Source organism: Chelonia mydas, chromosome 4, assembly GCF_015237465.2.
Source record: "Chelonia mydas isolate rCheMyd1 chromosome 4, rCheMyd1.pri.v2, whole genome shotgun sequence".
Classification (NCBI taxonomy): Eukaryota; Metazoa; Chordata; order Testudines; family Cheloniidae; genus Chelonia; species Chelonia mydas.
The window spans coordinates 90,233,372-90,261,322 of NC_057852.1; the positions used below are offsets into that span (position 1 = coordinate 90,233,372).

At 44.0% G+C, this 27,951-nt stretch overlaps 1 protein-coding gene across 2 annotated transcripts in view; it reads left to right on the forward strand.

Moving 5' to 3' along the window:
• LNX1 (ligand of numb-protein X 1) overlaps positions 1-27,951 on the forward strand; it is a 190,323-nt gene that overhangs the window by 46,258 nt on the left and 116,114 nt on the right. The window contains exon 3 of one of the 2 annotated variants that reach the window (XM_027833221.3): positions 20,179-20,485. The gene's annotated coding sequence lies outside the window, so the exon portion shown is untranslated. Of the gene's footprint in view, positions 1-20,178; positions 20,486-24,593; positions 26,184-27,951 lie in introns of those variants that run through there. The other variant, XM_043544363.1, reaches the window with a different exon arrangement.

The window sequence follows — 27,951 nt, forward strand, 5'->3', positions numbered from 1 at the left end:
AAAGCATTGTATTTCCAAACTCTAGTGGTAGTATAAGTGTGTGGGTGTGGGTGTCCCCTAAGTTAAAAGTGTGGTTGCACATTAAAAACATAATTTTCTTTCACCATATTTTCCATAACACTTTACCACTCTGAAATAATTCCACTTTAATTCAAACTTCACGTCTCCTTAGGCCTTTAATTATTATTTTTTTAATCAGTACTCTTTTAATACCTTAAAATCAGAGAACACATATAGCATTATACTAGAGATGATTAGTATTTCATTATTAGTAATTGTGAGATTTGTTCATCCAAGAGAGGAAGGATGGTGAGTCCAATGTTTAGAGTGCTAGCCTGGCACTTGAGAGACCCCGGTTTGATCCCTCATGTGAGGCTCCAATCAAATCATCTAGTCTCTCTGTGGCTCTGCTACTCATAGCACTTCCCTATCACACACGCGTATTGTGAAGATAAGTACATTCAAGACAGTGAAGTGCTCAGTTACTATGGTAATGGGAACCAGAGATATTTAGTATTTCCTGCCATCTTGACCACAGAAATAAATAAATATATAAATTCTCAGATCTCTCATGTCACTTCTAGGCGTTCTTTCTGCTCCTTACATTTCAGGAGGTATTTTGATTTTTATAAGGGCATAGTAAAATAGCCACACAGAGGGAAAAGAACAATGTTCTCCTCCTCGGAATTTTAAAGCAGATATAAAATGTAGGTTGACTTCTGAGCCTGCTAACCTTAAAAGTGCTAGATTAGCATCATCAGTACAGGTAGGGGCCAGGCCTCAACACTGGGACTCCACCATGGACAGACTGAAATGAGAGTAGGATGTTCATTACTCATTCTCCAGGACCAGCTGGTGTAGAGAAAACTGCTTTATGTTGGCAGAGCTTTGTGGAGAGAATGTGCTCATAGGCAAAAATGCACAAGCCAGTTTCTGGTGACCTTGACTACTGGCCATAACCCCTAGAACGAAAGCCTCCAACCCTCCCACCTTCCCCATAATCAGGCATGATAAAACTGTTTGAGGCGAGAAGGTGATAAATAGAATGTTGGCCTTTGCGGATGGGCTACATATGGGTCCCTGCATTTTTTTTAATGAGCCCTGATGTTTGGATCTAAAATTTTGGTTGAGCTCTATGTAGAGATAGGGCCTGGCTCTGAAGTTGAATTTAGATATGGATCCAGACTTCCCCTAACTACTGGGAGTGTTCACAATGGAGTTGTGCTTTGGGTTCATCTCTTCTGGTTGCCATATATCTTCTTTCTTTGCTACTGATTCAGGTCCCAGCCCTATGTTTCAAGCCCCTTTTCTTTAGGAAGGTGATCAGATGGTGGGAATGGCTGCGAATAACACCGTAATTTTCAAAGACAGATCCTGCTTTACTCTCTGACCATCTGAATGGCAAATATCTCCTTCAAATCCCCTGTCTGTGCTGCCAGTATGTTCTGTTCTGTATAGGTTCTTATACTGCACCCATTACTGTAGTATCTGAGTGCCTTCCGGTAGCCCATTGAGCAATTTGACTGTGTCAGCGTCTTAACTCCAGTCACAACCAGAGTTGGATAAGAATTTAAAAGCAAATGGTTTGCTTTTACTTTAAGAAGTTTGGAGGTTGCCATTCCAGGCAATGACCCGCCATTCCAGGAAAGCTCAAGAATAAATTAAATGCAACTGCTATCAAACACTTTCCATTGCATTTCACTTTAAATTAACATCTCCTCCCCAGAGTAAATTTCATACAGCTGTCAGCATTTTTATAACTCCATAAAATAAAGAGAAAACACATTTCACAATATTATGGCATGCACATCATTCCATTTTTTTGCAAGATTAAAGTCTATTAAGGATCTATTTTTTGCATCAAAAGCACGTCAGTGGTTGGAGAGTGAGAGAAACAACCCCTTCTAGAGGGAGAAAATGTCTTAATGACATGTGTTAAGATAGTTTTGGAAATATCTGATATGTTAAATCTAGCAGTAGCAAATTGCACTGACATACAGGAGCCCCTCATTTCTGGACCAAAAATGCAAGACAAGCAGCACAGTCAGCCCCAGGCTCTCAATTGTCTTGCTTTTGGAAGCATGTCCCATTTTCAGCTTTTTTCCTGGACATATTATTGGTATGTCCTGCAATATGAGAGCAGGCAGCTGGGTCTGCTCCACTCCCTGTGATCAGAACTCTGCTGCTCTAGAGAATGGGAAAGGGAGCTGCATGAGCAGCCACTGGTGAAGGGAGAATAGGTGGAGATATAGGGGGAGTGTGGAGGAAAGTTGAGGGGAGAGGGTCAGAGAGAGCATTAGAAAGAAAGTGTGATAGAAGTAAGGGAAGTGGAGATGCGGAGCAAGAGAAGGAGAAATGAGACAGCATGAGGGAATAAACTATGTCCTACAATGAGCTCCACATCTTGGATGTCACTGCCTGTCATGTTTACGGTGATTACATGCCACTCTGCAGCTGTGGGGTTATTTCAGGAACAACGCTGATTGACTCTGGAGGAAGTCACAGGCCTCTGTGCTCAACTGGGGAGACAATCATTATGACATGACATAAGAGCCTTGAGGATTGGGGCAGTAAAGAGCAAACATGGGACACTCCTCAGGGCTCATATTGTTGACAGGCCTTGATAGGATACTAAGGAAAGTGTCATTATTCTGGGAAGCCCTAATGACTTTAGCAGTTGACTTCCAAGTAACCTTGAAATTTTATCCAAACAGTACTAACTGTAATTGCAGCTTTGCTGGGAAATCATGAATAAGTTGAATGTAGCCTGAAATGAGGCAGCGGGCCTTGTTCTGATCTCACACCCGATTATTGTGTTCACTGAAATTACTCCTGATTTACACTTCTGTAATTAAGATGAGAACCTGTTCCACTGGAGATAGTAGAAGAAATAGGAGAGCTTTAGTGTACTGAATTATTGATAGACTGGGATTCTACAGGCAGCTCTTGCAGATTTGTAGGACCAGCTCCAATAGACCAGCGATGATCATTTGTTTTAGGTCTACAACATTTTAGATCCAAAGGTTACTCTAAAAACAAGAAAAGGAGTACTTGTGGCACCTTAGAGACTAACCAATTTATTTGAGCATAAGCTTTCGTGAGCTACAGCTCACTTCATCGGACCGATGAAGTGAGCTGTAGCTCACGAAAGCTTATGCTCAAATAAATTGGTTAGTCTCTAAGGTGCCACAAGTACTCCTTTTCTTTTTGCGAATACAGACTAACACGGCTGTTACTCTGAAATCTAAAAACAAGAAATCTCCAAAGCAGCATGGTTCAGATGCTGGGCCAGATTGTGCCAACCAGCTCCACAAGGGGCACAACAGCTGGGGAGGATTCAGAGAGCTGTCCTGGCTGACACCCTGCTCAGCAATCAGGCACATCTGTAATCCCTGCCGTAGGCAATGACTATTACAATGTAAGGGAACAGAAATGCATTTTTATAGGAGATAAATGAGCCCACAGCATGCTTCTACCTGGGGGGTTTCCTTCTGCTCAAGTGTCTCCTCCCCTTCCATGGCTGTTAGCTCATTCTTGCTGCCTGTTTCTTGATTTGATTTTTTTTTCCCAGGCTAGCAGCAGGACATTCCACGGAGAGGGCCTGTCCTTGAGGAACTTGCTTCTTCTGACAGTCTGCTGAGCAATCAGCAAGGCCTGGTGTGAGGCTCTCCTGTTTACTCTGCCTTTTTAATTATCACAGTGAGGCATGATCTATCTGTAATCTTCCTGAGTCATCCATTTGGGTAACTCATGTCATCATCTTTGTCAAATTTTAAATTGAATGTGAGGCACCCAGATGACATTGCATCTCTTGGTGAAGAAAGAACAAAACAGGAAGCAATTATTTCTGGATCTTTTGATCTTTACCTGCAAAGAGTCAGCATGGTGTAGTGGATTGAGCATGGGAAACCCCTGAGTTATAATCCTAGCTATGTCAGTCATTCACTTAGTGGCCTTAGGCAAATCATTTAACCTTTTTCTGTGCCTGATTATGCACTGCCCTATACCTTGTGTAGTCATTTGAATTTCTACGAATGGGCCAGATTCTTAGTTGCAGTCTGGCTCCTTTAAATTTCTCTGACAGCATAAAGAAACTAGAAAGCCAATAGAAATGGCCCCAGGAAATATGCCCAGCATGAGGAGATTCTACAGGCTGAGTAGAGCTACTGGAATAGCTTTATGCCAGCTCTGGCATCTCCCTCAGTGTAGGGGATGGGGAGAGGATGTGACCAAAGCACACTATGCTGCCCTCCAGCTATTCTCAGCAGCAGAATGGCGTCTTGGGGCTGTTGCAGCTGAGCGTAATTAAAGCACTCTTGTGGGTGTGCTGATTTTTGCTGCAGCCAGATAGGCCTTAGGGAAGGCGAAGGATACAGGATGCAAAGGTGGATTAATGTCACCTTTACCCCTACCCTCTTATCCCATGAATCTTGGGACAATAGAGAATTGGTCCATTGAGTATAAAGTGGATATAAAATGCAACCAGATCAAAATGGTAGGTTTGTACACCCACTTGGCATGCCATGTGCAAGTGCAAATGGCAACAGAAGGGGCAAAGCACTGGAGAATCAGGCAAAATATCTATTTCTCCATATGTAATAAAGGCTCAATGATAATAGGCTGACAGTGTTTGTCTTAAACAATCTACCCTGTTAGCAGGTGTTGATCCTGTGGAGAAAGGGTTAATGTACAATGTAGACCAGTTTTAACACTTTTAAAAACATTGTAGGCTCGGGCTGACCATGAGCAGCTAACATGTTTATAAAGGTGTTAAAACATGTCTGCACTAGACTCTAACGTGTTCTTAAACAGCAGGAAATTAAAACATGTTTGCTAACACACCTAAAATACACCATTTCCCCTAGTGTAGACAAGGCTGGGCAGGTAGTTAGCAACACCAGCTGGATATAAGGGAGGCAGATGTGACCTCCTAGAAAGGTCTAGAAAAGGACTGGACATTTTAAGCTAGTAACCCTAGGAGCAGCCAAGCCAGGGAGAAAGTCTGAGCTCAACTCTTATGCTTTGTTGTTGTTAATTTCTGCACTAATAAAACCAAACCCCCAGAAGGGTTTGGATTGCACTAGAGAGTAGCTTGGGAAAGGTGCCTGCTCGCAGATACTTGCCTCTCAGGGGTATTAGTGAAGATTAATGAGTGCTTGCACAGCACTTTGAAGCAGTTGAATATTATTAGAAGTGCTGTGGCAGCAGTGCGTATAGAAGTCCACCTGCATCTGTGAGGGATCTAGTCAGTTATATGGCTCAAAATGGAAGTACGTAAACTGTGCAGTTTAAATCAGGCTGAGTGCTAGGGAGAATTGTGGGGAGCCAAGATAGAAAGACTTCTCTACGTCAGACCATCAAGTGGCTTTGGAGCTGCTCTGCAGCTGCTTATGCAGCCTCAGGGCTGTAATAGCCTCTAGATCAGGGATGGGCAAACTACGGCCCAGGGGCCACATCCAGCCCTCCAGCTGGTTTAATCCAGCCCTTGAGCTCCTGCTGGGGAGTGGGATCTGGGGCTTGCCCTGCTCCCACGCTCCAGCCAGGGACTGGGGTCGGAAGCCGCTCTGTGCTCACGTGCCGAGACTCTCGGAAGCAGTAGCATGTCCCCGCTCTGGCTTCTATGTTTAGGGACAGCCAGGGGGCTCCACGCTCTGCCCCCGCCCCAAGCACCATCCCTGCAGCTCCCATTGGTCGGGAACTGTGGCTGATGGGAGCTGCAGGGGCAGTGCCTCCGGACGGGGCAGCGCACAGAGCCGCCTGGCTGCACTTCCACATAGGAGCTGGAGGAGAGACATGCCACTGTTTCCAGGAACTATTTGAGGTAAGCGCCACTCTGAGCCTGCACCCCTGACACCCTCCCGTGCCCCAACCCCCTGACCCAGCCCGGAGCCCCCTCCTGCACCCTGAACTCCTCATTTCTGGCTCCACCCCGAGGCCTCACCCCCTCCTGCACCCCAACCCCAATTTCTTGAGCATTCATGGCGTGACATACAATTTCCATACCCAGATGTGGCCCTCAGGCCAAAAAGTTTGCCCACCGCTGCTCTAAAGCTTTATGATCTCCCTTGATGGATCCACACAGTTCCAGACCCACTGGCCCTGACCCCATATCATAGCTCCTAGTGTCCCTTCCCACCTAATGATAGCAAATGTAGATGATGAACATTACAGCAATTTCAGAAACTTTTCACATCGTTTCTACAAATGAATGTTTCTCACCATCAGGGTCTCCAGTGTTGGGACGATGGATGCAGTACTGTCAATACAATCATGTTTCCTAGTCTCCATTTCAAGGGGTGAATGGAATCAACCTGGTACTCTGGATGATAGTGAAAGGGAAGGTGGAAGGAAAGGAAGGTGTTGTGTCTTTACTGGATATGGATAAGAGCCAGATAAGGGGTTGTGCCCTCATGACCTGGAGAAGGGTCAGTGGCTTCTCCAAGGTGGGTAGCAGATGATTGTTAGTTCAGTGTGCACAGAGCTGCAGGTCTCATTATGAATGGAAATATAGAGGAGGAATTGTGTAGGAGAGGGTCATATCCCTTCTGTGGCCTTTCACTTTTCCTCACTAACCCCAAGCCTTCTATTTGCTCTGCCTCCTGCCAACTTAAGCCATGTCTGCAATATGGGCATTACCACAACATAGCTGTGGCGCCGTTGTGATGCTGCTGTAATCCCATAGCATAGAGGCAGACTACGGTGATGGAAAGGGTTTTTTCATCACTGTAGGACTCCAGCTCCTCGAGCAGCAGTAGCTAGGTTGATGGAAGCATTCTTCTGTTGGCCTAACTGCACTCTACGCTGGGAGTTAGGTTGGCATATCTGTGGTGCTGAGGAGTATGGATTTTTTACACCTCTGAGTGCCATAGCTATGTCAACCAAAGTTTTAAGTGTCAACCAGGCTTTATTCTCCTCTTCAACCAGCCTCTCTGCCTTGGAAGACCTCTGTCACCTACTGGCTCTCTTGTGTGATTGCCATATGGGCTAACACTTGTCACAGGAAATCTACATGAGACAGTGGTAGAAATACCAGCGACAACTGGCTCCTTGTCTACAAAAGAAAACCCACTTTTGCAAGCACCAGTAAGTTGCACTGACATCAGAGAGCCATTAAACCATTCTGTGTGGGGAAAACTTAGCCAAAGGAGAACAAAGTACATGCCATGTCCATAACAAAGTCTAGCAAAAAACTATAATGTTATAAACAATGCAAATCAAGACCATGGTTAATATATTGCATACATTAAGCAGCCTGCCAATTGAAGAGATGCTGTGATAAATGAAGGGTGTGGCGGGGGTAGCTCCCTTTTATGGACACCCAGCCAGCCAGTAGCTATAAAATCGCTCTTACTAGCTGTTCTCTAATTGCTCTACCTGTAAAGGGTTAAAAAAGTCTCACTGCTATACATAGGTAAAAGGAAATGAGTGGGCACCTAGCCAAAAGAGCTAATGGGAAGGTTAGAGCTTTTTAAAATTGAGAAAAGACTCCCCTTTGGTCTGTCTGGTGTTCTCCTGGGGAGAGGTGGACAGGGCAGCAGCTATGCTGTAAGAAGCTTGGGCCAGGTATGAAAAAATCATCAGTATCATACCTAGAAACTACTCATTTAAAACCCCAGATATGTAAGTAGATCAGGAAATATCTAGGAAGACACGATTATGTTTATCCCTTTTATTTCTTTATGGCTTGTGGCTTCCCCTGAGCTAACCCCAGGTGCTTTTGTTTTGCTTGTAACCTTTAAATTGGACCTCAAGAAAGCTATTCTTGGTGCTTAATCCTTGCAGTTGCTCTTTTAAAATCTAGCAGTAGCCTGAGTTCCCAGATGTATTTTTTTTTATTATTACAGTTTACCTATAAGAACAGAATTGGATTTTTGTGTCTTAAGAGGTTTGTGCATATGTTGTTTTATTAACTGGTGGCAACAGCTGATTTCCTTTTCTTTTTTTTCCCCTTTTCTTTTCTTTCTCAGCTCTTCCCCGGAGGGGGGTGAAAGGGTTTGAGGGTACCCCACAGGAAGGAATTCCCAAGTGTGCCTTCCTGAGCTCTCAAGGGGGTTCTGCACTTGGATGGTGGCAACATTTACCAATCCAAGGTCAGAGAAAAAAAGTAAACTTGGGAGTTTAATACAAGCCTGGAGTGGCCAGTATTAATTTTTAGAATCCTTGCGGGGCCCCACCTTCTGCACTCGAAGTGCCAGAGTGGGGAATTAGCCTTGACAGATGCCTTCTATCCAATTCCAAATGTGCACAACATAGTCTGATGCCAGTATTGACGATTGCATCTTATAGCATTTTAGTGAATTGTTTTTATTCAGGTTGGTAAAGTGAGGTTTCTCTGTTGAGAATTACTGTCCAGCATCCAGTATCTGAAGTAAGCAATATATATTCTCATTATTCATAATGTAGTGTCATAAATTTTCATCTTGCTTTACAAACTTAGAGTAAGATATGGTCCCTGCTGCCTCTCATGCATGGCTTTGCAAATTTATTCTGATTCTAGACTCCTCACAGGTGATCTCAGTCTTTTCCATGCACAGACGATTACCTTCTTAAAATGCTTGCCTTGTCTGGATTTATTTCTACTGTGTAGTTCCACTTCCTGGCTGTCTGAACAATGTCCTCCTTATAGGAGACTTTCTAGCATAGCACAGTTCTTATTACTGCAGCTGACTTCCTTTTATACCAAGAAGCATTTGTTACCACATTCTAAGATGCAGAGGTACAAAATAGATTCAGGAAACCCTGTGGAAGAGCTGTCAGGGCTAAATTATGCATGCTAGGGAGAGGAAGCTTGTAGAAACAAACCACCATCGAAACGGCCAGAAGGGCGCAGAGGCAGTGCACGGTAGCGTGGCTCGACCTGGCTAACGCCTTTGGGTCCATGCCCCACCACCGCATCTTTGCCATGCTACAGGAGTTTGGGATGCCAGAGAACTTCCTCTGTGTGATCTGAGAGGTGTATGAGGGCTGCAGCACCACCATTCGCTTGGTCAAAGGGGAGACCGCCGAGATCCCGATCCGGAGCGGAGTTAAGCAGGGCTGTCCCCTCAGCCCCATCATCTTTAACCTCACCATGGAGCCGTTGCTGCGAGCGATCTCCAGTGGCGCAGATGGCTTCAACCTCCATGGTGAGAGGGTGAGTGTCCTGGCTTACACGGATGACTTGGTCCTGACCACGGACGACCCAGAGAACCTCCAGCGTATGCTAAATGCCACCAGTCGAGCTGCCGATTGGATGGGGCTCCGCTTCAATGCAAAGAAGTGTGCATCTCTCCACATCGACGGCAGCAAAAGGGACTCGGTGCAGACGACAGGGTTCCAGATCCAGGGCGAGCCCGTCATCCCCCTGGCAGAGAGGCAGGTGTACCGGCACCTCGGCACGCCGACGGGTTTCTGTGTCCGGCAGACACCCGAGGACACCATCCAGGAGATCTTGCGGGATGCCGCCAAGATTGACGCCTCCCTGCTAGCACCGTGGCAGAAGATAAACGCCCTGAACACCTTCCTGATCCCCCAAATCTCATTTGTCCTAAGGGGATCTGCCGTGGCGAAGGTACCCCTCAACAAGGCAGACAAGATCGTCCGGCAGCTGGTGAAGAAGTGGCTGTTCCTTCCCCAGAGGGCCAGCAATGAGCTGGTCTATATCGCTCACAGGCATGGCGATGCCAATGTCCCCCGTATGGGTGACCTGTGTGACATCGCGGTGATCACCCACGCCTTCCGCCTGCTGACCTGTCCTGACGCCATGGTAAGGAACATCGCAACAAACGCCCTCCATCACACAACAAAGAAGTGGATCGGCAGAGCCCCCTCCAACCAAGACACCACCAGCTTCCTGAGCGGTTCCCTGGATGGCGAATTCGGACAGGACGGTGGCGACATCACTTCACTGTGGTCCTGCGCTCGCAATGCCACGCGTTGCCCGGGGAAGCGCATCGGCTGCCGCTGGGAGTGGTGCAAGGAGCGCCAGGAGCTGGGAGTCCTGGTGCCGCAGATCAGGTCCGACAACAACACCATCGTCACCCCGAGCGCCAGGGGCATGCTGGAGAGGACCCTAAAGGCAGCCATCCACTTGCTGTACATGAAACCCTGAAGCATAAACCGGACCAGGGTAAAGCCTTCGAACTGACCAGCAAGTGGGACGCCAGCAACCACTTCCTCACCGGGGGCGGCTTCACCCGTTTTGCTGACTGGTCGTTCATCCACCGCGCCTGGCTCAACTGCATCCCGCTCAACAGAGCCGTCCACCACGGGAACCGAGACAAGCGTTGCAGGAACGAGACCCTACTCCAACGAGACCCTGCCCCATGTCCTGTGCAGCTGCAAGCCCCACTCCAGAGCCTGGCAGCTGCGCCACAATGCCATCCAGAACTGCCTAGTGAAAGCCATCGCACCGCGCCTGGGGGAGGTCACCGTGAACTGCGCCATCCCCGGTACTGATAGCCACTTGTGACCTGACGTGGTAGTCACCGACGAGGCCCAGAAAAAGATCATCCTCGTCGACATCACGGTCTCCTTCAAGAACAGGACCCTGGCCTTCCGCGAATCCCGAGCTCATAAGCTGGAAAAATACGCCCTCCTGGCCGACACCCTGAGAGCGAAGGGCTACGAGGTGCAGATGGATGCCCTGATCGTCAGAGCCCTGGGCGCTTGGGACCCCTGCAACGAGCATGTGCTGCGGACCTGTGGGATCGGTCGACGCTACGCACGGCTCATGTGGGGCCTCATGGTCTCGGACACCATCCGATGGTCCAGGGACATCTACATCGAACACATCACCGGCCACCGACAGTACCAGGAGGTGTGAGCCGGTATGACATCATGCATCAACTATGGCAAAGGGTCTGAGAGACTTTTTCCATTGGACCATATGAACTGGAAATATAAACTCACTGAACATTAAATCCCACCAAATGAGGGTGGATCCATCCTCATCATCGTATCCACTGATTATATTCCACACCTGAACATAGCCATTATATGGACAACATACCCCCAATAGCTCAATGTCTGTACTTTGACCCGTTAAACTTTAATCTCCAATTGGGGAGATTGCAGATTATGTATTCCTTATGCCACCCACTCCTAAACCGAATTTCGCACCCCTTGATAATCTGTACCTTATTTCCTGATAACCAGAAACTTCTATGCTTAAACTCTGTATGTTTTCTTTTTACTTCAACATTATCTTAATAAAATTATTAAGTCTGTAAGTGGGTGGGACAACATGCCTGTCTAAGGCACAGTTCCTGTCTAAGGCATAGGAACTGGGGGAAATGCCATGAGCTGGAAGACTTACTTCACCTTCAGAAAGGTGTAGCCAGCACTCCTCCCAAAGCTGTCTTGATGCCATCTGTCTGTGAGCCAGGACAAAATGACCGTACTGCTTCCACACCCAGACACACACTCCTCCTCTGGGAGGTATTCAAGCAACTTGCCCTGCTTATCAGGCACCATTTTGAGTTGTTTTTTGGTAAAGGGCCGAGAGTGCCTCGAGCATGGTGCCTCTGAATTGGAAGCTACTGATTATAAAAGTAATTGGGTCTCGTTTAGCCCCACTGATTGTGAAGAGAATTTTCCCTAAATGTGCCAATACAATGCTGCCTCAAAGTCTGCTGTAGCTAGGCAGACTGAAACGATGCTACTTTAGCTCACAACCAAGAAAGTATGTTGGAAATGTATATGGGTTATGTAGCCACCACTAGAAGTGTCTATTTCCACAGTCTTCTTAATGGGGTGTCAACTTCAAAATTAATCCTTGACAATTTCACTCGGTAAATCTATGCTGCATTAACTCAGTGGTCATATTTTCACTAACCAAAGGACGGCATTTCAAAGCCATGTGAAACATTGTTCACATGCAGGCACGGCAAATCTGTTTCTAACGCAATTTGGCTGACTTTTTGGACAAAGGCCAAACAAGGGTAATGCCACTGAAATGGGTTAGAAACAGGAGTAACACAACTTGTGTCCATTTGACCTGCCAGCATGTGTTAGAACCAGTTTTACTGCAAGCTATGTTTAAACACAGTGTTAAAGCATGCTTCTTTAGACAGGGAGTTTGGGGTCATTGGGGATATGTCTACGCTACAACTAGACACACGTGGCTGGCCCATGCCAGCTGACTTGGGCTCATGGGGCTCGGGCTAAGGGGTTGATTAATTACAGTGTAGATGTTCGAGCTCAGGCTGCAGCCCAAGATCTGGCACCCTCCTACCTCACAGGATCATAGAGTCCAGGCTCCAGCATGAGCCCAAATGTCTACACCACAATTAAACAGCCCCTTAGCCAGAGCCCCGTGTGCCTGAGTCAGCTGGCACAGGCCAGCTGTGGGTTTGTAATTGCAGAGGAGATATACCCTGAGTCTGGAGCTTCCATGTCAACTGGAATGATGATACAATTTCATGTCCTCCAGAATTATGACTTCCCCCTTGGGTGTTAACTTTTAGAAGCCAATTTGTAGCTCCTTCAATAAGTAAATCAGTGCACTGCTTCCTTGTGCAGTATACTATATCCAGGCAGCCTGAAATGATGATGCTACCACCAGAGTGTAAACTTCCCCGTTTGTCTTAATAGGGTGTTAACGTAAAAGCCAAGCTGGGCAGATTTTTAAAAGCTGATATGATAAACAAGTAGGCCAAACCTAAACACCCGCCTTAAGTAATTGAAATACAATTATAAAGGTTCGTCTGTGACTACTTTTGACTCTGAGAACTGGTGGTGGGGAGGGGTTGGAATGCACCCAGCTTTTGGCACCAATTCAGAGAACCCAAGTCAAAACATTATAAGCATGTTTCCCAACTGCTTCTAGCCTGTTATCTAGTCTCAGAAATATATGCTGGATTTTTTAATTAATACACTTGTCAAGTAGCAGAAAGTTAGCATTTTTCTTGCAGAAATTAGAGAGAAATGTCCTTTAGATTATTTCCCCTCTGAAGTAATTTCTTTTTTTCCACAATTTGGACTGCCCTTAGACATTTTCCTTTGGTCTGTTACTATTCTCACTAGTTCAAATCTTTTTCTTTGCTGTGGCCCAAGTTCCATCAGTTCTTTCCTTTAGAACTCGGTGACTTCCTTTCAAAGGGCAAACTGTCTTTATCTAGCCAAAATATTTTGCTGAAGATTGGTACGTTTGCTGAGCTTGATAGTTATAGGCATGCAAAAAAGGAGTTTTTTAAACTAATCAAAGGATTTTTGGGGAAAAATAACACTTAAAGTGAGATTTTAATTCCCCATGTTTCTTTTGGTTAGCTAAATTTAAAAGCTTTATTAACTGATGTTTCTTAACGTAACAAGTAATTGTTGCAATCAGTTAGTACTTCTGTATTGCCAATTATTTAATATTTCAAAGTGGCATTGGTTGATTAGAATGCGTGTAAGGGCTTTAGGCAGGGTACGGTATGAAAAGAGCCCTAGTAGCACTATAAGATGAGCTCCTCATGGAGAATAATAGAAGCTGTTATCACAGCACTCATCCTCCTCAATCTCTCTCCAGCATTTGAAACAGTTGACCATACGGTGTGGCTGATCATCTTAATGACATAGCTGCAGTAGATGGTGCAGCAGTACAGTGGCTTTGATCATTACTCAAACAAGGCCTCAGGTGGTGAAGGGCAACTTGCGCCTCTTCCACAAGAGCTCTCACTTCTTGTGTCCCAGAACTATAGAATTTGTCCCACTTCCTCTTCAATGTGTAGATGAATCTATTAAAAGCTTATGAGACAACATGGGCTCCCCAACCAGCAGAATGCCTATAAGCACCACCCATATATCTAAAATTCCACCGATGCAATCAGTCCCATCACAGGGATGTCCCAATGCCGACAAGAAGTCAGCACCTGGAAGAAGAACAGCTGGCTGCATGTAAACCTGGACAAGACCAAAGCAATGCCTGTAGGGAGAGGGAAATAACTGACTGAAACATTGACCTCCCCTTCTAGTACAGGTATGTACCCAGGTTTTTCAAAGTGGTATGATCTTCAGAGTCCTATTTCATTCTTCACTTATCCTAGATAAACAGGTACCATCCGGGCTGAAAAATATTTCCATGTTCAGCTTGCTAGGAAACTTTTTCCCCTTACCTCACAAATGAAGGTCTGGCCCCAGCGTATTCATGTATTCATCGTTTCCCCACTGGATTACCACAATATGCTGTGTCTGTGTCTCAAGGTGGAAGCAAGTCAAAAGACCCTAGGTTGTGCAGAATGCAGCAGCCCGCCCTCCTCAACAGGATGTACTGCTGGGAGCATATCGCTTCTGTGCTCCAGTCCCTGACTGGATCCCACTCTGCTTCCACTGCCAGTCCAAGACCCTGGTCCTGATTTTCATCATGGGGGGGACCCAGCTGCCATATTCACATCCAGAACCAACCAACACAGATAGGCATGGTTTAACAATGCAGTTTATAAACACCCAAGCAAAATGTGAGGTTAATAGAGTTGTGGGGGAAAAAACCCAGCAGAGATTAGAGCAGTCTAAAATTTTAGTGCATACTGCAAGACTCTCCACCGCCATAACTGGGATATTTAAAAAAGAAAAATTTTGCATCTACCCCAAACACAATTTCCTATGACCAGTGAAAGGAGAAGAGCAAATGACTCCATGAAGTCCATTAGGGACATTGCCATGCTGATGTTAAGGTAGCTGGGGAGTGCTTAGGCATTCTAGTGGATGGATACTATAGAAGACCCTAAAACCGGCAGAAAGACAGGATTTTAAGTTCATTAGCTAGCATTAGAGCAAAGAAAGCATTTTTTATGGAGACTGACACTTTCTCAGGGACTGTTGTGCAGATAATCTTGAAAAAGGCAGAAACATTTAGTTTTCAACAAACTTATCCATTATTTAATTATGAAAGAAGTATAAAGAGAATGACCCGAGGAAACTGATGTAAGTGTAGAGAGTAAAATGAATCTCCTACTGCACAAAAATAGATACAAAATCTCATGTGTACCATTTAAATAAAAGAACAACAGGGTTCTCCATAAAAAATGAGAACCAGAATATTTTTTTAAAACTAGAAGAATTACTTTCTCAAATGTTGTTCCAATGCAATCAGTCTATTTTCCGCTGCTATGCACTTTCCTTTTCCATGACTGTTGTGATTATATTGTATAATTACATTATAATGACATTTCAGCTTGGTTTTTGAATCTCTGGCCCTACTGGAACTTCCCACCCATGGTGAGAATGACACTCTAAAGTCATAGAACTTGCTTTTGCTGGATACTATGTAGAGATACTTACTGCTAGTGAATGAGTAATTTTGGCTTTGGAGAGGAGACTTGTGAAGTCAGGCTGAAATCAGTTCTCATTCATAACTCCTCTGTATGCTTTTAAGCCATTTGAAGCTGTCTTTCCCTTAGAGACTAACCAATTTATTTGAGCATAAGCAAGTGAGCTGTAGCTCACGAAAGCTTATGCTCAAATAAATTGGTTAGTCTCTAAGGTGCCACAAGTACTCCTTTTCTTTTTGCGAATACAGACTAACGTGGCTGCTACTCTGAAACCTGTCTTTCCCTTGTTTCCCATTGACATCTTTTACTTGGAGAATACCAACTGTGTGATGTCTATCCCCTTCTGCTCTGAATTCTCTTAAATAAGCAGGAACAGGCATTGTCATTCCAGCTGGCCAGCAAATGGAGCGTGAAGAGGTTTTACTTTTCTATTTTAAAATAAGACAGAACTTTAAACCACTCTAAACACAGAGATTATAGGCATTGAAAAAAATTACATAAGCATATATATATGGTGCAGCAGATGGTGAAAGAGGAAAATCTCAATCTTTCAGTTTTTCCTACTTTTCTTCATGTGTTTCATATGGCTCCATTGAGACATATTAATGGTTATAAATCACATCTCCTCAACAAAAATCTCCAAGAACCATGCCTATCTGTAAAAAGAACTAAATACATCACTCAATAAATCATTAATAAGCAAAGCAAAAGGATCATCTGTAAAACAAAGCACCTCTTTCCATTCAGACTTTCTCTAGTTACATCAACGTGTTTGTAGACCAGGAACAAAAATAATGAAGGTAGAATAAGCAGATTTTAGACTTTGTCTTCCACATCTTCTATGTCCTTGGGAGTCAAAAATTCTACAGACTGATGACATGCATCCACTGAAGTGAAGTGAAAAATGTCTATAGGCCCAGTTTGCCCAGAGAAGATCTGACTCAGCAGGAGAAAGTGCAGTCCAACAGCAGAGGAGGGTAAGAGGTAGAACTAGTTGTACTTGAAGGCAGAGAATTCTAAAGAGCATGTTATTTTAGTAATTCAAATGAGTACTTTGGCTCTCTCTTGACAAACTGCCAACAGGCCTGTGGTAATAATAGTGGCATAAAGAACTAATTGTTGAGAGCTTCCAGTAAAGATGAAAGAAAGAAAAACGAAGATGTCATAATACAGTGACCTGAAGATAGAGAACATTATGTTCTGGCTTTCCTTTTTACGTTCAGACAGAGTTTCTACAGTTTGTCACATTCAGCCTCATTTGCCTCGTCAGAGTCAATGAAGAAGCCTGCAGCTATCAAACCCCTGAAACAATGAGAATGAGCTGCGCTTCTCCCATCCCAAGCAAAGGAATGCCAGGGAATGGGATGTTTCACCTTCTTATATCTACCTCAGCTTCCTAACTTGGAAGAAGGCTTATTAGTTAGCAGCTGCTGCTGCAGACTTAGCAGCATAATCACATCAGGCTAAAATATTGTTTTGGGGAAGTTTCCACAAGATGAGTTGCTACTGGGGTTGAAAGAGAGGAGGTTTGTTTAACTTCTCAGGGGTGGACTTCTGGAAGACTTCATGGTTTTTTAAAATAAAAATACAGAATTGTTATTTGGCATCCAGGTTCCTCACTAGATTCTGGGGATTTTATGGAGGTCAAATTTAGAGCATCTCAAGAATCCAATCTAAATCCTATTAAAATTGATAAAAAGACTTTCATTAACTTTAGTGGGAGTTGGATGAGGCCCTAAATGAGAAGTGAACAAATTGACATTTATTTCTCAGGCGCACAGAAAATGCCATCTCCAAAACATCTGATTTGTTTTGTTTTTATTTTCAGTGGGCTGAAGGTTACTTTTCAATGATATCTGGAACCCAACCAGAAAGCTTCAGCCTGCAATGCATTAACAGTGGTTTGTCCTTCTAAATGGAAGCCTAAGATTAACAAAGGAATATAATGTATAGGTGTGCATGACAAGAAATTAAGGTGGGGAAGAGTAGTATTAGGAAAGATCTGAAGTACTGGCCCAACTAGCCTTGTAGCAATTAGTCATTGATTCTAAAGAGGAGCTGTCTACTTAACTTTTCATCTGGAATAAAGATGCCACAATATCAGTCAACATTTGGAAGATGTTAAGGGGAAGGAATTGTGACTGAAGACAGTAGCATACAACATTAAATGACAGGGGTGCTGGAACAATTTGTACAGTGGAGATGCTGAGAGCCTTTGAACCAGACTGTAAACCCTGTATCTGATGGAAACCACTTCAAGCTAGGGCATGCAGCAGGACCCCCAGAACTCCTAGTTCTAGCACCAATATCAAATGATCATGAATGTAAATCCAATCTGCAATATACATGGCTTCCCAAAACATCTAGTTACTTAACAAGCAAAATCAGGGAATCACTTAGCTTAAATTTGTGGAAAATCAGACACTAACCATAAGAACGCCATTTAGCTTTTATATCCTCCACTTCCTACTTTTAAAAACCTACTCCTACAAGGAACAGATAGATTTTGTTTATAATAGTGCAATTCACTCTGTTGCTACCATAGATCATACTTAAGTTTTAATATGTGCAGGAAAAAAATCCTAGTGTCTTAGTTTCTCGTTGTTCTCTGTCTCAATTCCCCATTGTCAATGTTTTTCAGTTGTTTATAGCTTATGATTTTACAGAATGTTCTATTCTTCTTTTGCTTCCTCTCTGGCACACTCTCTAGCTTTGCTAATGAGGTTTTTCTATGTAAAAGTGGTTAGACTTGTATTTCTATAACTTTTTGTTATAAAGCCACTGTGACCCTAGAACCTCTTAATGCCAACTGGCAAGGGTCTAGATAGATGTGGCAGAGCCTTCCCAAAAGTGGGGGGGCCGGGGGCCTCTGTCCTCCATAGCCCTGCCCCTCCACTTCCCCCCAAGACCCTGCATCTTCCCGGGATCCCACCCCCACCCCTCCTCTTCCTCCAGAGGCCCCGGCCAAGCTGGAAACCGGAGTGAGGCTGGAGTATGCCCCCCCGACCTGGGGGGGCAAAAGCAGCCCCCTGCCTGTGTCCCTGTCCCCTAGGTCCACCACCCAGGGCATGTGGAAGGATCCAGGCTCCTCCCCAGCTGCCCGTGCAGCTCTTACCCCGACTCTCCTCTGGCTGGGGGGCGAGGCCTCAGAGCCACAGCCCAGCCATGGTAAAAGCTGCCGCGGCAGCTGTGGGGAGCCGCAGCAAGGACCTTCCACCTGCCCTTGGGTGGAAGGTCCAGGGGGTGGGGACATGAGCAGCGGGATGCTCTTGGGGCGCCCCCTGCACCACAGGCAGGTGAAGGCTCCTTGCTGTGGCTCCCCACAGCTAACTGTATGGCTCTTAACATGGCCGGGCTGTGGCTCTGAGGCCCTGCCCCTCCCCTGGAGCTCAGTCGGGGTAAGAGCTGTGTGGGCAGCTGTGGGGAGCTGGCGCGGACGCTCTACCTCCACCTCCACCTCCACCTCCACCTACCCTGGGCTGGTCAGAGATGCCGGGGGGTGGGGACATGGGCTGGGGGCTGCTTTCGGGCCCCCTGCACCGCAGGAAGGTGGAGGCTCCGCATGGCTCCCACAACTGGCCAGGCTCCAGGGGGTGGGGCCTCCAGGGGAAGAGGAGGGGAAGGGGGCAGGGTTCACCATGGTGAAAAGTGAATGGGTCAGGCCCGTCTATTTTCAAAAAGTGAGAGGGCTATGGCCCCCCTGGCTCCCTTGGTTCCGGCACCACTGGATCCAGAGGGCGTCACAGGTATCTCCTGATTCTAGGATGTACATTCTGGTTACCCAAATAATGTCATGTGAGGGCTCAAATGAAAGCCCGTGTCACACTGGTCATCTATACCATTTTGAAATGTATGTACAAATACTATGTAAGACGTTATGTATACATAACTGAAAATACATTCTTAAAGGCTGTATCAAGGTATTAGTGACCAGCAAATGTGAAAAACAGCTTTGTCAGACGCGAAATGTCCATCCCTCCATCTGTTCACATGTAAATTGAATATTGTGTCATTCACAATGTGTCCCCTATCACCAGTCTAAACTGAATGCAAGTGAAGGATTATAAGAAAGAACTTCAGAAACAAATGAACAGGAAGAGAGAAACAGTGCAGGGAAGAGAAAGACTTCAAGGTGCAGAGAATCCTCCAGCAAGTGACCCGTGCCCCACGCTGCAGAAGAAGGCGAAAAACACCCAGGGCCTCTGCCAATCTGCCCGGGAGGAAAATTCCTTCCCGACCCCAAATATGGCGATCAGCTAAACCCTGAGCATGTGGGCAAGACTCACGAGCCAGACACCCAGGAAAGAATTCTCTGTAGTAACTCAGATCCCACCCCACTAACATCCCATCACAGGCCATTGGGCATATCTACCGCTAGTAGTCGAAGATCAATTAATTGTCAAAATTAGGCTGCCTCTGACCCCCCACCAATCTATGCAAATAAGCAGAAGGGCAGGAACATTCCACTGTGTATAGGAGTGCCCTAGGAAGCAGGCCTTCCTAATGTGTCTGTACATGAGCTATTCTGAGGGAGACATGGACAGCTAGTGTTTATGCTGCTGTCAACAACTAGTGCTAGTTGGCAGACAGAGGGGATGGCTGTTGCTCAAGCTCAGAGGCACGGCAGGAGGCACAGGACAGTCCAGTACTGTAGACCTTCTGATTAGAACCTTGCCCTGGGCAGTGCACGTACCAAGGCTCTTTCCCTCTCTTCTCTGGTAGCACACACCCTTTGCATGTCAGCGGTGTTCTGAGGGGACAACCAAGTTCAAAGCTTTTTTTCTTTCAAAATGCGTTTCCTTCTGTATGTGGAAACTAATAAACACATGTAGACAAGGGACTATAGAGTGCATGAAACTACTTGAATGGACCAATAATCTTGGTGGGTAGAGAATTAGGTTCAGGTATCAAAACATCTGCTTTGTTTTTTGTTTTGTTTTTTCAGATACCACTGTCGGCGTGTCATTACCCGCAGACTGTGTGAATAAATACCAAGCAGCACAAGTGGAGGCAGGTATTATTTTAGCATTTTAACCATCCCTCCCATTTTCAGCGAAGAAAAGAGATGAGTTTATTTTATTCTGAATCCTGTAATCTGGTTCTAAAAATTGGCATCTGGGTATAAAGATAATTTGTGACCTGTGAGCTTTCTTAGCAGGCTGCTGACAGACCACCTTAGCACAGAAGAGGAATCCGAAAGGTTGCAGAAGACGGCTCCTTCTACAAGACAGTGTTTTGGAAGAATACGAAGAGTAAGTTTTTTGACTAGTTGACTTGCAAAACTCTCTCTCCATTCTAGGCTATTTTAAAGGTTCAGTCTTCTGCTTGCATTTCTACTTGTCCCCTAAGGGGATGCCCATTCGGTTTCTGCTGGGAAAGATGGATGGGTCTGGCCCTCCATCAGTCACTTAAAGACTGAACAAACAAGCAGAATCAATAGCCTCTTTCATGCATTTTATCTCTTAAGGACCAAGACCACTCTTTGCAACCTCTCCTATTTCTGTTTCCCCATCCAGCTCCTGTCTTCATAAATATGACAAATTGCACTGCGCTATACAAACTAGTCTGCCACAGTAGACCCATCTGTAGCACTGAATAGCCTTTGCAGAAATGCCACTTGAGGGAATAGCTCTTCTTTTTATGAGAGGCTTCATTTTCAAGCCCTTGGAGGGGAACCATACTGCCTTTGAAACTATTTCTGTATACGCAAAAAAAAAAAAAGGAGTACTCGTGGCACCTTAGAGACTAACAAATTTATTTGAGCATAAGCTTTTGTGAGCTGCTACTCTGAAACCTGTCATTATTTCTGTATAGTTTCCCAGGGATTTTGTGGAAGAGTGTGTGTGTATGAGATCTAGTGGGCTGTCAAAATGAAGACCGATGGCAGGGGATTAACTCTAATAAACACCATAACTTTATTGTCCTTGAGTCCTCTACTTAACTCTAACTAGAGAAGTCTTGTCTTGTCTACCCTCTCATCTGTCCCATGCCACCTAGTGATTTAGCAGGGAATTGCAGCATGTTGTAGGAGAACTGCAACTTAAAGGATAAATTAATAATCTCATGTTTATTGCATGGACGTGTTAATGGGAAGTTATATGCTTATGTAACCCACACACCTCCTGGGTGTGGCGTTCTGTCCCCCATAGTGGCACCGAGACCACTTAGCATAGCTCAGTGGGGGAGGGATAGCTCAGTGGTTTGAGCAGTGGCCTGCTAAACCCGGGGTTGTGAGTTCAACCCTTGAGGGGGTCATTTAGGGATATGGGACAAAAATTGGTTGGATGAGTTAATTGGGGATTGGTCCTGCTTTGAGCAGGGGGTTGGACTAGATGATCTCCTGAGGTCCCTTCCAACCCTGATATTCTATGATTCTAAGGCTGAGGAGCCGACTCATTAATCTCTAAGTGCCATATGGCTTTTAGCTCATGCAGTAGAGGCTCATGTATTTACCTCCAGAGGTCCCAGGTTTGATCCTGCCCGCTGACAACCGGGGTCTGTCAGTGTTACACTTACTTACCTTTTTCATCCTTTGATCATTAAGAATCTATTTGCTACATATTGATTCCGCAAAACTATTAGTTCATAAAGTTTGTATATCCTGTATGGTCTGCTTTCTTACTTCAGAAATATAAAAGTAATTAGAAAGGATGTGATATCCTCTTCTGGACCTTTCATTAAAAGAAAAGAGACAACTGAATTTGCTCTACAGCTGGAAAATTTAACGTTGTCCTCCCAGTGTTTCTTTTCCTGGATGAATCTTTTGTTACATGCAGGCTCTTTAGCTTTACACGGTTAACAGAGCTTCTCATTAGGACTGTGTACTGTCACTGCTTTTGTATCGCAGACTTAGAGTTCAGTGGGACTTAGCCCCATTCTGTGAAGGCATACCCATGATTTGCATTGTGGTTGACCCCTTCAGATCACATGCTTCCTGCTAATCATACCTCTAATACCTACCATATAATTTACTGCATCTAACCATTCACTGTAAACTCAGTTCAAACCAACAAGACCTGAGCCTCAACAAATCTGCATTTCTCCATGTAGATCAACAAATGTCAATTCCAATTTTGAGCACAACATTTTTGAGCCTGAAAAAAAGTTCAGACAAAAACCTACTGGTTCAATAATTGAGTGCCAGTTACAAACTAGGGAAGTTCTGCTGTGGACCTTTGGCATAGCTCTATTTCTAATCCTGTCTTCTGAGATCTTGCCAATAACTATAAAAGTTTGATTTAAAGTGATTTGCTACGTTCCATAATTATAAGGAGTTTCACTATTCCTCTTTGCCATGCGATCGGTCTCTCCATATTCAAGTCCTTCCCTACGACTCACTTCTTCCATGATACTTTCAAGATGTGAACAAAGACAAACAAAAGTTTGTATAACACAAAGTTTCTCTGTGTTTCCTTGTGCAATCCTATCTTTTCTATTTTGTTTCTTAGCTTTTTAACTCTTAGATGTGTAAGCTTTTTGTGTCTTGTACAGCACTGAACACATTGTCCGTGCTTAAATAAATACTGGGATTTTGGAATTAGACAAATTCAAAATCTAAACTTTTATATTCCACATTACTTTTGCTATTGAATTAGATCATATTGTGCTATGGAATATTGATACATATTATGCAAATCACTACCACAAAGTGCAATAACTCATGATTATTTTTTTTTGGACCAGATATAATTGAGCAGTTCCAGACCCAGACTTCTTGTCTGCAGTTTATTGAGAAACATTACTTTTTTTTTTTTCCTTCCTAGTTCAGGGTATGGGAGGGAATCCCTTCAAAGATTTCTGAATTCTAGTACACAGGATATAACCTATCCATTTCCACCAATATGTTGGTGGCCTAAAGGGAGTAGTCCAACACTGATTATAAGTATACCTCCACATTTCTTGTACTAGGAAGGTACAAATTAACTATACTTAAGAGTTCCACAAGTGTGCTCAAAGTCTATTTTAAGTAGTTAACACACTAATGATACATTTTTCATTAGGCAAAAGTAGTTCTGAGAAAAAACAAAACACACCAAACACAGCAGAAGTATTTTTCATTTACAGCGTGAGCCTCTCCCCTTCAAATCCTTCCCCTGTTTTCCTTTACTGTATCCTGTTGTAATATTCCCTTTGGAAGGTCTATTATAGAGTATTTTTATACAGATTCTGAAAACTTCCTTCCTGGTGTTTGCATCCTCTCTTCAGATGTCAAAATCAAAAATAATGGTCCATTGCTAAACTTTTTGGGAGGGGAGAGAGTCTGCAGTCTCCACACACTTGACAAGTCAACATATTTTGTGTGGTGTGAGGGACCTAGTGTATTCCAACAGTAGTTCACTGTTAGCTATTACAAGGAGGCGGCATTGAAATTCAAGGCAAGCTTTGAAAATTGTCAGTATTTTCTGATCCATGTCCGCAAATGAAAAGCAAACAGCTTCTATATTATCAGGAGCATTGTGAATATGACACAATGTCTGAATGTAAATGGCAATTTCCCTTGTAATACATTAATGTAAAGTTATTCTGTCAGCAGTAGGAACACATTTCTATAGTCCATTAAATGATTGCTACTGCTGAAACCTTTGACAGTTAAAAATAGTGCATGTTCTTTAAATACACAGTAAGAGTTGTGCTCTGATGACAAACACATGAGTTAGTTAGTAGGGGAAGTGTAGGTGTAGGATTAATGCATCAGCCTTAAACTTCTGGAGACCTCAGTTCATCTCCTGTCTTGGGTTATGTACAAAAAATAGTTTGGGAGTCTTAGTCCTAGTTTCTCTTTGTTGGTATTGCAAAACTCAGGATGTTTCTTTCTCTGCTCCAGAGAAGCCTAAGACTCAGAGAGCAAAATTGTGTGTTGCAGGCCAGGACTGAGGTTCATTGGCAGAGCTGTGTAAAGAAATTTACATGTCACATACGTGGCTTAAGCACCTGCCTTTTACCGTTTGTAATGTATTTATAAAATGCTCTTATCACATTCTTTAGGTGCACATATGTCACTGATATAAGCCCACACGTTAAATTATATCAGAATTAGCATAATTCTGCAGAATTCATCAAACACAGAAGACCTCAAAGAAAGATCTGAATGTTTTTGAATTTTTTTAAATCGTCATGAAGTCTAATTTACTTAAAGCCTTTTTGATGTGTTAGAGCATGTTCATGGTGAGATGAGCTCTAATGGGGATGATGTCCCTAGCGTCTGTTTGCCAGAAGCTGGGAATGAGCGACAGGGGATGGATCACTTAATGATTACCTGTTCTGTTCATTCCCGGTGGGGCACCTGGCATTGGCCACTATTGGAAGACAGGATACTGAGCTAGATGGACCTTTGGTCTGTCCCAGTATGGCCGTTCTTATGTTCCCTGAAGGGAAAGAGCACTGAAATTTTGGGCTGATCTTCACAAATTCATTTGTAAATTAATTACGTTAAATACTGTGCACAGAGGACCGTTGATGCCTGCAGACAAAGCGTTCCACTCTTCTTTACAAACAACTCCTGCCTCAGACCTGACAAACTCACTGCACCTAATACATCACTTCCGGTATTTATCCATGAAGGGTAGCATGTGAGGTCTCTACCAAAAGCTTGCAATTTACCAATGCTCACAATCATTGCAAGATGTGTGTATGGGAAATATTTAAGGAATAAGGTAACTATATCAAAAATTATGCCCTTATGGTCTTGGAGTAAAAGTGAGCCAGGGCTCAGTGATGGTCCATTCAAGAAGTTGAGAGTTGTCACCCCTTCCTGGCTAGCCAATTACGTAATGTATCGCTCAACTGTCCGCCATTGCAATAACAACAGAAAAGCCAATGGAAAACCTTTAAGATAAACTATAAGTATCAAAAACAGTTGGAGGTAAAAAGGAACATTGTAACAGACAGGGGATCACCCTGTCTGCCAATAAATACAAAAGACTGATTCAGTATATCACAGGGTGGAGAAAGATGCTCAGCATCCATTCGCTGAGGAGACATCTTGCTGAGCAGGGGTGTTTCCCTCTTTTAGGTTGTGTGTTTGGTTTCATTCAACTAGATTTCCACTCGTTATAGTTTTCTACAATAGACAAGGCCTGAATTTGTAAAGGAGAAGATTTAAACAAAAAAAAAAAATTAGGCCTTTGCTAGACAGCATAAAGAAACAAAAAGAGGCACAAGTCCTCCGGCAAAAGCATTACCAAACAGATAGGCCTTGTACTATGCAGTGTAGGTCAGCAAACCAAGGGCTTTTTCTTTTTACCTTTGGGTTTGCAAGTAGATCTTTTAGAATAAAGCAGCACTTGTTCATCTGAGCTTTTGGGGTTTATCTGAACCAAACTGAGACGTATTTATACGTTCACCTAATACTGTTTTCTAACTTGCAATGGATGTTGTTAAAATAAGAGCCTTTTTTGTGTGTGTATATATCTCTTCAGGCCCCTTTCTCCCCCTACCCCCTTTATGCACTGTACTCCTCATGCATAAATGAATAGCCAGAGCAAACTTTTAATTTTCATAGAAATGGTGCTCTGCCTATGTGTTACTTGAACTCACTTAGCAAAACAAAAATTAATTGAAAGATATGTACCCCCCTAGGTTTTCTGAAATAGCTAGGCTAGCAACATTGACTGCTTCAGTGGCCAAGCATCCTACTTGAAATGGACTTGACAACTGAACAAAATCTGTGTGTATTGGAAACATTCTATCTGTTTAGAAGGAAATGATGCTTTTAAGAGGATGGTGTTTAATGAAAGGTCAATAGGTATCTCGGGTTATTGTTCCTCCTTCCTCCCCCTACCCATCTTATAGGTAAGTATGTTTGGGTTTTTTCCATGTTTAAACTACGACTGAAGTGGAGAAAGGGGAAGACACTTCTTTTCAGGAAAAGGACACTACAGTGTGTGTGGTCAGAAAGAGACCAGTTCAGCTGTTGCACGGCACGCTGCTTTCAAGCACGGTTTGAAATAGGTAAGTGACATGCTGTAAATGAGCTTAGGTTGCAGAATCTTTCAGTGCACTCCCCCTCCCTGCCTTACTACTTACTCAAGCCAAGTTCCCATTATTATTTATATCTTTGCTTAGAGCCTCAAATCAGCTAGGTGCTGTACAGAACACATAGCAAAGACAGTCTCCCAAAGAGCTGACAATCTCAATTGAAATTGGTGGAAATGTTGCCTCAGTGAAAACTGTAGAATAAGGCACCGAGTGGGCACTTTTCCTTTGTGTTTCTACAAGCTGACTTGGTACAACATTCCTAGCCTGCTGCTAATAACTTTCCTACCCACGCTCTCTGCTTGATCCTCACACCTGTCCACAGCCTTGATCCTGCAAACAGATGCATCAGTGCAGACCCTTGCACTTGCATGAAGCCCCATTGGCTTAATTGGGATGCCGTTAGGGTGTAACATTCTGCACTGATGCATCTCTTTGAAGTATTGAGGATTAATTTGCCTGTTCTGGACCACAAAATCCTAACTTGAATTTGCACTTTGAAAACTCCTAGTTTGTGTATGTGGGCTTCACACACTACAGACCTCAGCTGGGGTAAATGCTGCCGAATGCTTTTATGTTTGAAATGGGAGTCGATCAAAGCACACTACAATAGTGTTGCTGTATCCAGTATTGTGTACTGGGAGTAGTAGTGTTTGATTTACGAAAAACCAACAGGAAGCAGAAAATGTAAGTGGGTGCGTGTCACAGCTGGGTCAGGGGCTGCTGCTGCTGCAAGTGCTTCTGGAGCTACAAGATTGTTGTCTTAATAAGAAACCTTGTTGGATTTTGCTCTTTTGGTCTTTGTCTCCACTACTACGCCACTACTACGGAACTTTTAATGTGCACCAGCAGTCCACACGGCCAGGGAGTAAGCGGCAGGCCAGTGCGCTGTAGGTTTACACACCGGATTGATACGCACTAATTCTCCATATAGACAATTCCTAGAGAAAACTGCCTAGTCGTTTTACAGAGAGGTGGGTAGCACAGTGGTGTCAATGATACCTGTATAATAGTCATGCGCACTGAGATGGCTGCCATCTCTGCTCCAGGGAGGGCCTTCAGAAGACTTACTGGTATTATATGTGGTATGTACAGAAGGGCTAAATTACCTATAGGTAACAGATACTATCACAGATGAGTACAAGATGTTGTTGTCTCACATAATAGCAATCCATTTCTTCTTGTGGTGTGAAATGTAATTGTCTCTTTAGAGACATTTCAACAATATTTTTTGGCTAGGTGTGGAGCTGAATACTGTGGCTTTATATTAGAGGTCTGTAGACAGTGGTTCTTTGAAGCTGTGTCATTAAGCCTGACAGCATGATGTAAATAGAATTGTTACACTGACATTTACAGTTTTACTTGTTGAATTAATGTACAAAGCCACCTGCAAAAACAGAATGTTCCTGTGTACAGAAGAACGCTAAATGCCATTATTTAAGCTGTAGTGCAAATAAAATATTCCATCCAGTTTGTGTCAGCATCCCACGTCAACAAAAATATCCTCAGTGTGTGGTGTTTGCGCCAAAAACAATATAGGGCTAAATTCTCTGTGGACTTACAACACACGCAATACTACTGATGTTAATGGGATTGTATGGGTGCGGCAGAGGGCAGAAATCTTCTTTATGCATGACTGCGAGGTTGGAGAACAGCTTGAGCCTCTGGAAGGCCATTAAACTCACAACGCAGGGGGTTTTGCTAAGGAGGCATATGTGATACAAACTCAAGTGCACCAGGGCAG